At 49.9% G+C, this 15,029-nt stretch overlaps 1 long non-coding RNA gene across 2 annotated transcripts in view; it reads left to right on the top strand.

The window, feature by feature from the left end:
* The window catches only part of LOC139082406 (uncharacterized), a 40,654-nt gene that overhangs the window by 8,654 nt on the left and 16,971 nt on the right, over nucleotides 1–15,029 (top strand). Inside the window, exons 1-3 of one of the 2 annotated variants that reach the window (XR_011538377.1) lie at nucleotides 1,103–2,097; nucleotides 2,987–3,129; nucleotides 4,085–4,391. This is a non-coding gene — a long non-coding RNA (uncharacterized lncRNA). Of the gene's footprint in view, nucleotides 1–1,102; nucleotides 2,098–2,986; nucleotides 3,130–4,084; nucleotides 4,392–15,029 lie in introns of those variants that run through there. The other variant, XR_011538376.1, reaches the window with a different exon arrangement.

Below are 15,029 nucleotides of genomic sequence, written 5' to 3'. Positions count from 1 at the left end.
GAGGAGCTGCAGCCTAGGGGTCCTGCTTGTCTGGTCCTTCCCTTCCTCTCAGCTGTGCACGGCTGCCCCTGGTGGGTACTTGGGGAGCAAGGAGAACCATTTCTGTGTCCTTGGTTCCTGGGAACTAGCTGGGGCATACACGTCAGGCTCTGAAGATTCCAAGACTGTGTTAGTCAAATCTGGTGCTCCACCCGGCTCTGGCTGCAATGGACTCCAAATGCTGCACAGAGGCCTTGGTGCTTAGGAGCCGCTGGGGCACCTGTGGCCCTGCCTCAGGCCTGGGTACTGTTACTTGAGCCAACATGAAATGTGGCCTGAGAATCCTAGGAAATGGGCTGAGGCCCACAGAGCTCCCACTCCTGGCCTGGCCTCTGACAGGTGGTGATGTGGTACTCCCTGGGCAGCTACTAGCCCAAGTGGCAGTGCAGAAATTTATTTTGGAAGCCCCTAACCTGGTATGACAAGCCTTCCTTCCTCGTAGTCAGAACTGAGCTCTAGATAGGCAGGTTGGGCAGGACATAAAGGGCAGCATCCAGCCCAGCTTACATGGCCTCCTCCATTGACCTGCCTTGCTCCCCTTCCTCCCGGCCTTTAACCAGCCATTCCTGAACCGATTCAGTGTGGCAGGTGCAGGTGGGTGCTGTGGCAAAGCCAGTACAGCCCCTGACCCGTGGTTCTTCTTCTTGTGGGGGAGGCACTAGCCATGTAGGATGCAGTGTGATATGGGCTGCAAGTAGGGAAATACAGGCTTCTACATGAGCCTAGCCTAGGCTGAGTATGTGTATGGGGTACCTAAAAGGACTTTCTAGGGGACATGTGGAAGCTGAGATATGATGGACAAACTAGGCGTCAGTCTCCTCATGGGCGAAATAGAGAGTGTTGCAGGCAAAGACAGTGGTGTCTGCAAAGCCAAAGATTTGGAGGTGGGGAGAGGGGAGGGGAAGGGAGAGGGAAGAAGAAGAGGGAGAAGGAGGTAGAAAGAAGGAGGAGGAGCGAGTAGCAGCAGCGGCGGCAGGAGCAGGTAGTTCTGTCTGGCTGGGCATCTTGTGTGAGGTCACAGTGGCGCCGCTGCGCTGGAGAGGTGGTCAGGACCAGGTAAGAAGGTCTTGGTAGCCACACTATGGAGTTCAGACTCTGCACTGAGAAGAATGGAGGCCTCAGGGGTTTGTGGCAGATGAGTTTATTCTCGCTTTAGGAAGACCAATCCAGCTTCATTTCCGTGGGCAATGGTGAAGGGGAGGAGGCAAGCTTGGATGCAAGGGGGTGTCCCAGAGCTGCTGTTGTCATCCAGGCAGGAGGGGATGGTGGCTTGGCCCAGGATGGTGGCTGTAGGGATAGAGGGGGACGGACAGATTTAAGAGTCATTTAGTGCTTTATGATTGAGTGAATGTGTTAGCAACTGACAGGAAGAGGGGAGGCTCAAGAATAACACCTCTCTGCAACATTCCTGCGAAAGTTTGCACAGCCTCTTCTTGCATACTTCCCGTAACAGGCACCTCATCACCCAGTTTTTAGCAAGGTAGTACTCACTTACTTCAGTTTAAATCTGTCTACCTGAGGATCTTAAGGCTGCAGAACCAAACCTGAACTGTATTCTGCAGCAACTTTCCAGGAGTTTGAAGGTGGTGTTGTCGCAGGGACTCTCCTTTTCTCTGCCTTCATCATTTGTATTGTTGTCAGTACGTGAATGTCCTAAGGTTTCTTCATCTAACTTGGACATTTTATTCTATGCTATTGTATTTTATTTTTTGGTAAAAAAGAATATCAAATAATGACTTTACAGAGAGAGCCACACCATCCTGTGGAGTAGAGTAGCCCCGTCACCCTGCTCAGCACATTTTCTCTGGTAGATGATTCCAGGAGGAAGTCAAATTCTAACTGGCGGTTACTTGGCATGTGTGAGAGGAGAGCCAAGGCAGTCAGCTGACTGATGTCAAGATGCTCAGAACGTAAGGAATTTGCCCAAAGTCGCACAGTAATGAAAGTGGCACAGGAACTCAAGTCCAGGTCTGTCTGGCTGCAGACGCTGAGTCCACGACCTGGTTCCTCTCCTGCTCCTCTGCAGCAAGTGACAGAGAGGGGCAGGCAGGAGACCAGGTAGGAGGCAGATGCAGAAATCCAGAAGAGAGCCACGAGGCAGGAGTGGGGAGGGGAAGACTCTGGGGGTAGGTCTGACTTGGGTGACTTTCATGGGATTGGCTTAGCGGGCAGAGGTTTTGGGGAGCCATCAAGGACCCCAGGTCACTGGCTCCACTACTGGGGGGTGGTGGTGTTCTTTGTTCCCCTGGGAGGTGTCCAGCAGGAGCCAGTCAGAGTGGTGGCAGGAGGCCATGGTGAGCCTGGATGGGACATGGAGTGTTGGAGGTGGCAGAGCAGACAGCGGCTCTGTGCTGAGAAGCATCCCTGTCATTCCTGTCTCCTCAGTGACTCTGAGGGCAGAACCCTTCTGGTCAGCTCTGTGGCTGGCCATGTGCCAGGCCCAGGACAAAGAATCCTGGCCACTCTGGCACAGGGCTGCTCTCTGTGGGGGCCGCTCGCCAGCACAGCCGAGTGGCTGCTCGTCCCCACTCGAGACTGACTGCCTCTCACCACTCAGCAGGGCCAGGCCATGGTCCCCAGAGCCTTGCTTCCAGGAATCTCCTTGCTGCCTGTTACCAGGACACCCGCGACATCTGGGGACGGCGGAGCTGTCCCTCTGGAGTCAGGCTGGCTGATCTGGAAGAACGTGGGTCAGAACAAGCCCAGAGAAGTTCAGGGCTCAGACAGCTCATTGCAGCCTTGTAAGGAGGCAGCTGAGCAGTGCCGAATGCTGTCGGAGGCCAGAACACACTGCACTCAGACACTCTAATCAATATTGGCTGATGCTCCTGTCTGGAGGTGGCCCTGACAGCTGTGTGACCTTAGAGCTCTCTGAGCCTCTGTCTCCCCCTGGGCACAGAAAGAAGTAATCACCTCTCCTGCCTTTTCCCTCCTGCCCTCTTCACAGAGTCGTCGTCAAGAGCAAATGAGGTAATAAAGGCGGAAGCGCATTCTCAACTCCACTGCAACGCTGTGTGGGAGGCCAGTCAACCCAACTCATGTGAACACGCACACACAAACACACACATACGCCAGACGGAGAGAGATGAAGTAAGTCTGGAGAACATGTCCAGAGAGGGAGAGAGATCCTGGCACCCGCTCACCTAGTCAGAGAGAGCAGGAGACAGAGAGATAGAGACCCAGGGAGATAGATACACACAGAGAGAAGGGAAGACACAGACAAAGATACACACAAAGATAAAGAGAGAAAGAGAAAGACATTTAGACTCATGGCTAGACAGAGAGACACACAGAGAAAAAGAGAGAGAGAGAGAGAAATGAGGAGAAAGAGGGAAACAGACAGTGAGAAACACTGAGAAAGAAGATATTTGGGGCAAGGAAGAGAGGCAGGGAGAATTGGGGAAATCAAGAGGCATTGAAAAATAGGGCAGAAGAGTGAGTGAGTGAGCAGAGGAGGGGGTGAGCCAGGTCAGGGGCTGGTCACAGAGGGACAGAGTAGGGGATTCAGGACAGGGCCAGAAGTAGGAAAGGGGTCGGGACTGAGAGCCTGGCTGGCCCAAGCTTCTGAATGGGCTTCTGCAGCCTCTGGTCCTGGCCCTTCTCCTGGTCAGCATGCTCAGAGCATGAGACCAGGTGTCCTGAGGCTACCTAAAGGTGGGGAAGTCTTGCCGTGCCCCTGAGACTGCCATAGCCAGTGGACACACCAAAGTTGTGCCCCCAGAGAGGCCCAGTGAGGAGAACTGAGCTTCCAAGTGAAGTGACAGGCTGACCAGCACTGGTGGACATTGCTCAGAGTGGGTCTGACGGCAGGAGTCTGGGCATTGGCCTGTTCCTGCATCGTATCTGACGAGTGGCCTGATACAACGTTCTCCTTTCTAGGCCTCAATATCCCCTCTGCACAATGGGTGCTATCTCAGGACTCTGACACTGAGTTCAGAGACCCAGGCAGCCTGGCATCGTGCCCTGTCCCCTTGAATGAAGGCAGGAACACCCTTTTCCCACTTTGCAATGATTATTTTAAAACTGAGTTTGCTTGTCTTTCCAGTTCCTGATTTCTGTGCTCGTGGTCTTTGTCCACCAGCCCCTCCAACCTCTTGATGTGGTATCTCCACTCCACGTTTGGCCCGGGAAAGGCTGGGACCGTTGGTGGCCTCCAAGGAGCAGCATCACATTACACGCAGCTGGACCAGGCCCCAGGACAGCTAAATGGCTGTCATCTGGGCCCTGAGGCACCGGAGGGAGGAGTTCAGGGCACAAGGAGACCCATGTAAAGCGTTTTCTGTTAAAGGAGGCCCTTGCTTAGCGAAGAATCCACATCAAGGATCCAGAATTGGCTGGTGCTCTGGGCAAAGGTCAGGAGAAGGGAGTGGGAGTGGAGTGGAGTGAAGTCACAGTGCCCTCTCTTCCTTCAGCTGGAGCCCCCTCCCTGTCCAGGTTGTGGCCATGGTGGGAAAGCCTGGAGAGACGTGCCACTCTTTTCACCCATCCCTGCCCAGGCTCCAGGGGCCCCCAGATGTGGTAGCCAGCAGCCCTGCTGGCTGGAGTAACCTGGGGCCTCTTGGGGATAGGAGTCAAGCTACACTTTTGGCTTTGAAGGAAGGAGAACATCCTCTTCAACAGAGGGTGCAGAGGTCACATCTCCTGCCCAAAGTCAGGCTGCTGGGCAATCTTTTCTAGCACCAGGGTGGAAATGCTGACTTCTGACTTGAGAATATTGGGGACAGTGGCCTGCTCCCAGGGCCTGTTTAAACAAGATGGGAAGCCCTTCCCGAGGAGTGATATACTGAGATACAGGGTGCAGCAAGTTCTTGGAGCAGAGTTGAAGGGGGTGATGGTGGTGATGATAGTGGTGGTGACAATACCAATGATAATGATCATGATTGTGGTAACGATGATGGTTATGATGGTGAAATGGTGACTGGTCTTCAGCCCAAGATCCGACTCAAAAAAGCGGGAGGAGCCTGAGTCAACCTTTGTTGAATTCCTCTCCCTAGTACAAGGCCTTGCACTTAGCAGGTGCACAGTAAATATTTGTGAAATGTGAATGAAGTCACCCACCATGCTGAGAGTCTAGACATGGCACCAAAGGTGGGAAGCTCAGGCAGTTGGAGTCAGCACTGTGACTTAGGCTTCTGGGTGCCAAGACCTTCTGCTGCCTTCTGCAGCCCCCTCCCCAGGTGTGACTTGGGAGGGTTGTAAGGATAGTTGTGTTTGAGGAGGAACCAGGGGAGATAAGAAACTTTCTTTTCTCCATGGAGTGGCCTCCATGGCCTCTCCTACCTTCTGGAGTTGGGCACTAGGGAAGTGACTGAATTGGACCTGGGCTGGGCTCTGTATAAAAGATACTGGGCCTGTTATTGGCACAGTCAGGGAAGAAGTCCTTCCTCATTTCCTTTGCCTCCATTCTTGCCAACTCTCTTTCTCATTCCCTATTTATCAAACCTTTCTCAGGCTTCTGCCCTGTGCCAGGCCAGTGCTGGGATGGAACAGTGGAAAGGCTGATACCAAAGAGAGAAATGCAGTCCATGGGTCACAGGAGGTCACTGACTAGTGAGAAAGTGACCATAATGATAGGATTGTCAGTTGCTGTCAACATGACTAGATACTCGGGTGGGAGTGAGGACAAGGGCTTTGAACCCATGTGGAAAGACTGATCCTTTCTTTCCAGAGGCAGGGAATTGGATTTGGGTCTTGAGGGATTAGCAGGATGCAGGAGTCAGAGAAGGGGATGGGATTTCAGGCTGAGGGAAGAGCATGTTCCAGAACAAAGGTAGAAAGGTATGGGATGCTCACAAAAGTGTTTGGTGGGGCTGAGCCTTGTGTTGTTGGGTTACAGGATGGGCTTGGTGGGAGATGGGGTTAGAGTCAGATTGTGAATGACCAAATGCTAAGGTGTTTGAACTGTGTTCTGAGGGGAGTGGGAAGTTACAGACCATGATGGTCATGATCCTATCTGTGATTCAGGAAGAACATCCATGCCAGGTAGAGGGTTGGTCAGCAAGGGCATATTTAGAGAATGGGAGACCTGGGAGGGGGCAAGGATAATGATGATATTGATGATAATAGTGGTGATGGTGGTGAAAATGGTGGATGAGGTTGCTATGATGATGGTGAGATGATGAAAGTGGTGGCGATGATCATGATGGTTGTGGTGATGACGATAGTGGAGAAGATGATGGCTATAATGGTGGTGATGATGATGGTGGTGGCAATGATGATGATGGTGGTGATGAGGATGATGATGACAGTGATGAAGGTGGTTATGAAGATGGTGAGACGGTAATGGTGGTGGTAATGATGATGGTTGATGGTGATGATGATGGTGATGGTGGTGACGATGGTGAGCCCTGACCAGGACAACAGAAGTGAGATGAAGAGGTAGGGTTGATTTAAGAGCATTTGATGATAGGATAGATTTGGATAGGGGGAGGTATGAGGGAGAGAGATGATCAGAGTTTCTGGTTTGGGTGCTAGAGTGGCCAGGGACCCTCATCCTGAGATGGGAACCCAAGTAGGAGTTGGTTTACATGGGCAAGAGGTGTTTTTCTTCTTGGGCAAGTCATGTGTGAGATGCCTGGGACCTCTAGGAGAGGTGTCCAGTGAGCAGGGAGCACTCAAGTGTGGAGCTCAGTAAGACAAAGATTTGAAAGTCGTTGGCAAAGCAGCGGGTCTATGTGCTGTGGGGGCCTGCACACCCTAGAGAGTGCATGGAGGAATAGGAGCAGGACTCAGGATCCTCATGACTACCTGGCATTTGAGAGGTGTACAGAAGAGGCAGAACTGGGGATGGGGATTACAAAGAAAGCCAAAGGCCCAAGGAAGAGCCCAGGAGCTGCCTGTGGCTGGTGATGGGCACTGGGGTGAAGCTTTGCTCGCCATCCACCTCCCCCGAAGAGTTACCACTGATTGTTGACATGCCAGCTTCTAAGTAAGATGACTTTTGAAAATAGAGCTCTATGCAAAAAAATCCCTTCCTAATACAGATAGGGAAACTGAGGTTCAGAGAGAAGAAGGGACATGCCTAAGTGACCCATTGTGGTGGCAGATTCAGACCCCCTGCTACCAGCCCAGTGTTCTGCTGTGTGACACACTACTCCCCATACTCTTGGGGAGATGGGGGTGGGGCCTGAGAGAGCTTACCATGGGGGTGCCCTTCTCTTCTCTACCTCAACAAGCCTTACACAGCCTCCGAGGCTGTTCAGAGAGGGGTCTCAGGTGGGCAAGCCCCAAGGGGTGAGTATGGAGTGGGTGTGAGGAAACTCCCCCAGCACCCTGAACATTGCCTGAACCTGGGTGGTTGGTCCAGCCCAGACATGGCACCCATCAGTGCACCATGGGGCCCACCCAGGCTTGGCTGGCAATGGCAGCCTGGCCTGTCCTGCCCTCTCCTGCTGCAGGCCCTCACACCAGGCTGGAATGTCCTCAGGAAGCAGGTTACCTCTCTCCAGGGGATGCTTCTGGATTCCCATTTGCAGCTCCAGCCAACATGTTTTGCAATGAGCTTAGAGAAAGCATTCATTACGGGAAGAATTGGGGAGTGGAACGCTCACTGCCAGCAGGGGTATGGGTGAGGGTGCACAGGGCTGCGGGCTGGGCTGGGCTGGGTGAGGTGGGGGTGGGGGCGGGGCTGGTTGCCTGACTGGCCCATTCCTCAGCCCTCAGGGACTTTGGCCTCTGGGCTGTTTTGTCTGTCTGCTTGTCCATCTGGATTAGAGAGGCTGGCTGGCTCACGCTGGCTCCCCAGACTCTGCCTACTATAAGGCAGCTTGAGCTTTGTTTTATTTTATTTTTGAAAATTTTGGAATATGACTCAAAAGTGATTACTAAATGAAAAGGTATACTCACCCCAAACCCTGCTCCTTCTCCCCATGCCCCCTTGCCCTCATAAGTAAACTTTTTCCCCCTGATTTTGTTTTTTCATCCCGTGTTTCTATTGCAAACATAAGCATCTGCACAGCTCCGTCTGGCTTGCCCTCATTTCTTCCCCAGCAGAAGCAGTTTATGTGCATTGCTCTGCACCCTGTTCTTTTCCATTGGACAATATACCTAGAGGTCACTCCCCGCTGGTCACACGGAGGTATGCACGGTACTCTGTCGGGAGGGGCTGTGCCCTAGTTGTTTCAAGCATCCGAGTTTCCAAGACTAGGCATCCAGGAATATGACGCTGATTCCCCAGCTGGGCTTTCTTTGTATTTGTTTTCCAGAAACCCCAGCCACAGGTGTGAGAGTCTTCCTTCCTTTAGTATAGACCTGCGAATGCCAGGTGCTTCCCAGGGTCTCCAAGCTCATTCCCTCCTTCCCATGTGGGTGGCATTACTGTTCACGTTTTGCAGGGGAGAACACTGAGGAATTGAGAGGTGAAATAATACACCTACAGGAATAACTAGTGGGTGTGAGGTCTGGGGTTTGAACCCAGAGCAGTTTGGGTCTAGAATCCTTCCTCTTCTTGATGTCACACTGCTGGAGAACAGGGAGCTACCCATTCCTAGGTCTTCCGCGGCCAGGTCAGCTCCTGAGCCCAGAGAGGGGCAGTGATTTGGTCAAGGTCACACAGCTGCACGCCAGCAGCTTCCTGACTAGGGGAGCCCCTAGCTTTCCGTTCCTGGAGGTAACCTTTGTTGTAGAGGAGATCATGACATGGTCGGGACCAGAGAACTGCATGTGTCTTACAGAATCACCCACTGCCTGTAGTTGCTTTTCCTGAACTGGTGCCAGTGGGCGCCTGCCAACCTGCAATGCACCACCCACCAAGAGGGGTCCTGCTTCAAGGGAGTTTGGGAAACACTGCACATGGAATCTCCCTTTGTGGACATCATAATGCTTATTGGTATTATAAAGATGCTGTAAAACCTGCAGTAAACTAATAATTTTAATTTGGTTTAACCCAGCATTTCCCAAATGCCCTCGTCTTTTGCATATGCGTGCTCTGAATCTCTGTGGCGTGCACTCTGATGAGCACAGATCCATGGAATCAATAGTATGGAAATCAACAGAACCATGCATCTCCTGGTCACCTTCTGAGTCAGGCAAATGAAATGTCATAAAGCAGGGTTTCTCAAATAGCAGTGCACATACATGTTACACGGGGGCTTGTGAAAATGTAGATTCCAAATTGGCAGGTCTGGGTGGGGCCTGAGGTCTTGCATTTGTAACAGGCTCTCAGATGATGCCTGTGCTGCTGGTCTGGGGACCACACTCTGAGAGGTAGGATTATAGAGAACCCTCTGCTACAATGGAATTTCACCTGTGTCCATCCTTTCACCATCTGGGGACTAGCCGGCACCTACAGCTGTTGCTGAATCAGGCCATTAGACCATCAACAGGGAGGTGAACTTGTCTTTCCACGCTGGACAAGCAGAGGAATGAGTGGCCAGGCTGGGTTAGTGGCTGAAGCAAACTTGAAGACCATGTTTTGGGAATGGCAAAGTCCTTTGGAGCTGTGAAATCTTTGCTGAGCCTGCTTGAAACGATGACAATCGAGTGGCAGTTCTGCCATCTCTTCTGTCTGGGGAAATAAGGTTGGGGTTATTAGTGTTTTAATTAATTAATTTATTTATTTATTTTTAAAGAGACATTTCTCCTTTCTCTCCTCGGGTCTGGAGTCATTAAACAGGGATTAGCTGGATAAATAGAGGAAGTGATTTTTAAACTGTTTGCAAACTTAATGTGAAGAGCCCAGCCTTGCAAATTATCACGTCTAATCAGAGGCCCTTGCTTCACTGCTCTAGTAATTGTACTGGTATTAGTCAAATTCTTGTTGTCTCCTCATTAGCCGTGAAAAGGAGACTCAAGATGTACTTCATTAGAGTGTCCTGGAAATATATTGCTAATGTGGGGATGGAGGCAGAGGGAGGGCCGGGTGTGGGGGCGGGGCAGGACGCCTCCCCTGGCTCAGCTCCATCTCGCACCTCTGGGCTGTCTGTGGGCTATCTGTGCAGCCAGGAGCCTGGGTGAGCCAGGAGGCCCATTTCTGCCTGATGCTCTCAAGTCTCTGGTTCTCAGTTTCTTTTTCTCCTCCCACCTTCCTTCCTCCCTCCCTCCTCCCCCTTCCCCTCTCCCTCCCTTCTTTCTTCTTCTAAGTGTACTTCTTTATTTTCATTGTCTTTTTCCCTTTCTTCTCCTCCTTTTTCTTTTTCTTATCCTTCTCTCTTCTCCCGAATAGATGTTTACAGAATATCCAGCCCTGTAGCTAATTACATTTAAATTAATTGAAATAAAACAAAATTCAAAAGTATATTTCTCATTTTCACTAGCCACATTTCAAATGCTCAATAGCTGCCTGTGGCTAGTGGCTCCCATGCTGCACAGCACAGACTGTCCTATTGAACAACTCTGGTCTCATCTCCTTCTGTTATACCCTGTGCAGATTGGCATGGGAGTGAGGAGGATGTGGAACTGAGGAAGAGAGCATCGTCTCCCCAAGATGCTTACAATCGGGTGGGAGAGACATCACGCTCCGTTAGGGTTAGTCGAAGATGTGTTCAGGTACTAGATTACAGGTACACACCTGGAGCTGCCTGGAGGGTGGGAATCAGCCTGGTGAATCAGCCTGGTAAGCTGGAGAGAGTCAGCAAGACTTCCCAGAAAGCAGGGAATTTTCAACTAGAGGCCTGTCTACATCTGTCCTTGTTTTAAGGATGACATTGGCCATCAGTGCCCATGAGCTGTGCAGTCCTCACTCCTGAGCTTAGGGAAGCATTACTGCCTCTGGGTTAGCAGGGAGCACTAATGGACAGACAGCATGTCCATCCTCCACTCCCACAGCCATAGAGGCCTTTCAAAGACTGTTGCTTGCATTTCTCTGCTGGGGCCAGTGTTCCTGGGCTCAGGATCTGGTGAGACTTAGCCAGGTATCTGGGTGCACTGTCTAGGGCCACTCACCACCGCACCCTTTCTATCTCCGAAACACCATATGGGGCACTGGAATATACATGGCCTTTGAGATTAGACACATCTGAATGTGAATGCATGCTGCATCATGCCCAGATCCACCAAGCTACATGAATCACTCCATGGTCTGAGCCTCAGTTATGACAACTCTACAATGGGAATAATGATATCTGCCTTGACATCTTGTTGTCGGGATTAATGATATGGTGCGCACAGTGCCTGCCACAGAGTCTTGGGCAGTAAATCAATTCCTCCTCCTCCCTCCCTGCTTCACTCTATCCCTCCTTCTCTCCCTCCTCGCCTCCACCCCTCTCCCCTTTTCCTTGGTCCCATCTTTGCTCTCGGTGGGAATTGTGGGCTGCCCCCCATTTTGGCGGTAGTCTTTTACTCTCCCAGCTTCTGGATGCAGACCGACCATCCTCTGTGGCTTGGAACCTAATTTTTCTACCTCAGAGAGGACAAAGGGCTGAGTCAGCTCCTTGGAGATTCCCTCTCGAGGTTCCAAGGAGTCTGGAGGCCTCATCACCAGCACTTGGGCTGCTAACGGATTCGGAGGGGATTCAGGGCTGATGACACAGCCCTGAAACATGGAGTTCACTGGAGGAGCCACAGCAGGCTTTTTTTTTTTTTTTTGTAACTTCCACACAATAGGTTTCCCTTTAATCAGGGACTGATTGTCTGCATTTCTGGCCCTGCAAATGCCCCAGGAGGATCACTTAGATGCTTCTGGTGCTGAGGGATGGAAAGGACAAAAGACGCAGCCCTAGCTCCCCTCCCTGCTCTCCAGGGTGGTGTGGAGGGCAGGAAGTCCCAGAGGAAAGCCCGTTTACTAGGGTCTCAGATGGTCCTGGCGTGTGGAGGTTCCTAGTCCTGTAGACGCAGACCTATATGTGCACAGAATTCAGAGGTGGAAAGACGGTGAGAGCTTTGGGCAAGATGACCTCGGAGGTCCAGAGAGGTTAATTGACCTGCCAAGAGTCATGGAACTGGTCAGGTGATCTGAGTTAGACTCTTCTTCCCAGGGTCCTTCCCACAGTTGACCCTTAACTACTGTCATTGACCACCATCCACTTGTGAGACACTGTGACGCTCACAGATCATGTATTCTATTGTATCAGCTACTGTTCTTGGCAGAGATGCTTTGTTTTTCATGTGCAATTGCCTTTCCAGCTAGACTGTCAGCCCAAGGTAATGGGAGAAGGTCTGGACTCCCGTGCCCTCGACTGTGCTGGTTCCTTTCTGAAAGGCAGCACCCTCTTCTGAAAGCTGAGGGTGGTAATGGCACTATCTTTGGATTGTTGCTGAAGGCAGGAAGGAGATGCCATGTCAGTGTTCAACAAACTCAAAAAAACCCTCTTTTAGAAAAAAATTCTTACTTTCAGTAAGCTCTACAGCGACCGATGGACTAGACCTGAGGTTCTCAAAGTGTGGTCCCCAAACCAGCAGCAATGGCATCATGCGGGAACTTATTAAAATGGATTCTCAAGCTCCATCCTACATCCACTAAGTAAGAAACTCTGAGGATGGGGCCCAACAAGCTGTTTTTTAACAAGCCTTCCAGGTAATTCTCATGGACCCTCTCTCTCTCAAGAGACCCTCTGGGCTAGACATTTTCTTTCTGTGGGTGCAAAGAGGGGAGGATCATCATGGATGGGGGCGTGTGCTCAGGGAAGGCTTCCAGGGTTTATAGCATTAAAAATGGATTTTGGAGGGCAAGTAGTCGCTGGGTGTTGGGGAGGCATTTGGGTGACAGAAACGTTGCTCAGGGATAGGAATGATGACGGCAGGTCTGTCAAAGCCTGACCTGCTTCCACCAATGCCCACAAAACTGGAAGAATGACCACTGAGGCCAGGTCAGGATTCAGATTTGACTTTGATTGGGTTATTACAAGTGCTATGTCTGTATTGGGTCAGAGAAATCAGGATGCCCATCCATCCATCCATCCATCCCTCCATCTATTTATCCACCGTCCTCCATCCATCCATCCATCTATCTATTTACCCATCCATCTATCCATTCATCCACCTATCCATGCATTCTTTGTTTCAACTAAAATTTATTTACTTGAATTAAAATAGTTATTTTGACTTATTCTGTGTCAGGCATTAAGTGACGCTCTTGGCTTGCAGAAATGAGACAACCAGAGATACCAACTTGTGTGCTTTGATTAATTAAAAAGCCAAGTAATTGAAGATCTGCTTTAATGAAAACAAGTTCCCATCAAACATGATTAGTTGAAATATTAGATTAAATATTTCTGTGTGGCATGAAACGGGATCAATATGTAAATTTAAAGGCTGGTCCCATCTTTGAGGTGCTCATAAGGTTGGGAGTCAGAATTAAATGTGCTAAGAGTGGAATTTCATCTAGGGCAAGGTCACAAATAACCACACTAATTTGTTTAGCTCTTGGAGGTTCCCACTCTCCTTCTTATCCATTTTCTGATTTTATCCTGAAGACAATACCATGAAGTCTGAAAAAATTCAGACTCAGAATTTAAATGACTTGCCCCAAGTTAGAAAGGAAATGAGCTACTGAACCATGCCAAAACCTGAATCTTCAGATTGTCTCAAATCCTGAGCTCACCTATGCTGACTTCTATTCATAATAGTGGAAGATCAGGCACTGTGTCACCTGAGTCCAGTTTTGGGCAAAGTGGCGCCCTTATGGGATGTCCACACTGCCCACTCCACCCATGTGGAGGGGCAATTGTGGAGCTGTGTCTAACCCAGAAAGCAACTCAGGAAACCCAAGATCCATTTCCAAAGAAATGTCATCCATTTTCCAGCATGAGCCGTTGCAGGGAACTGGAGACACTGGTCTCACCACCAAGCGTGATGGCTCTGAGAGCAGAATAAGAACCCCCCAGCCTCCTAACGCCTGGTGATCCCCAAGAATTTGACACCTCACCTACGCTGACAGGTCACTGTGGGAAAAAAAATCAAAACACACACTGGTAGTAAAAATGTGGCTCTTTGAACAATATTAAAACACTTCAGCAACCTTTCATACAGAATTAATTAATATAAAACCCAGCACCCTCATTGCTGCACAGCCCTAAAGTGGTTGCCAGAATTTAATTAGACTTAACCTTTTTCCTACACCACTACCACTTTATAATAACTGCAAATCATTATTAATTCCTTTGGTGTTCACTGTAATAACATTAATCATGATGAACTTCTTTCTGTAGTAATGTGTATGTAATGTGTAATTCCATAGCAATTTAGTATTAGTTAAGGCTAAATTGAAATTAATTTCACAAAAAGATACTATTTGCTACTGGATACTGTATTTTCATAAAATAATATTTTAGAGCAATTTATATTAAGGTGGCCGGATTAGGAGGCATTTGGCAAACTGCTAAAAGTTCACAGATAGAACTCTTTGCCGCTGACTACTGGAGTGTACCTGATTGCTGGCATCTCAGGTCCCAAAGCACCTGGAATATCAAACCAGAAAATCAGTCAGCTATTATGGGATGGTCCTTTGAGGTACCTTGGTACCTCCTTACCAATCTGGAGATGTAGCATTGGACAAGAAGGTATCTTGGAGCTGTTTCCAAGCCCTAGCCTGTGATTCATTATCCCAGGTCTCAAGGTTCAAGCCACTTATTTGGCCCCTCCCAGCCTCAGCCTTCTTTTCTATAAAATGGTTCTATTCTCCCCTCATGGAGGTCTTCAGGGACTCCACGGATGTGATAGATTTGAGAGTAATTTGAAGAATAGGAGTAGCTGAGAACATAGGTAACGGTAGAAAGGAGAGAAGCAATGGCCTGCATGTGTTTTATTTTGCTGTCTTGTTTCATTTAGTTTTGTGATGGCATGTTGGAGGTGGAGGTAGCGGGAAGGGAAAGTCAGGCCTCTATTAGACATCAGGTGTGCACGGCACTAATTTTTAGAAGTCATCTTGTCCCAGCCTTTGCCCTCTGCTGAGCCCATCCAGACACTGTTGTGTTGACAGATCTCTGGGGGACTCTCCTCTGTTCATTCATCCTTTCATCTCACCGTGCAGGAGTTGGATACAAAGATGAAGGAGACATAACTCTGCCTTCAGGAAGCTGGTAATCTAGGGGACATGACTATAAACAGATAGTTAA

Source organism: Equus przewalskii, chromosome 1, assembly GCF_037783145.1.
Source record: "Equus przewalskii isolate Varuska chromosome 1, EquPr2, whole genome shotgun sequence".
In the NCBI taxonomy this organism is placed as follows: domain Eukaryota; kingdom Metazoa; phylum Chordata; class Mammalia; order Perissodactyla; family Equidae; genus Equus; species Equus przewalskii.
This window is presented reverse-complemented; position numbering and strand designations above follow the sequence as displayed.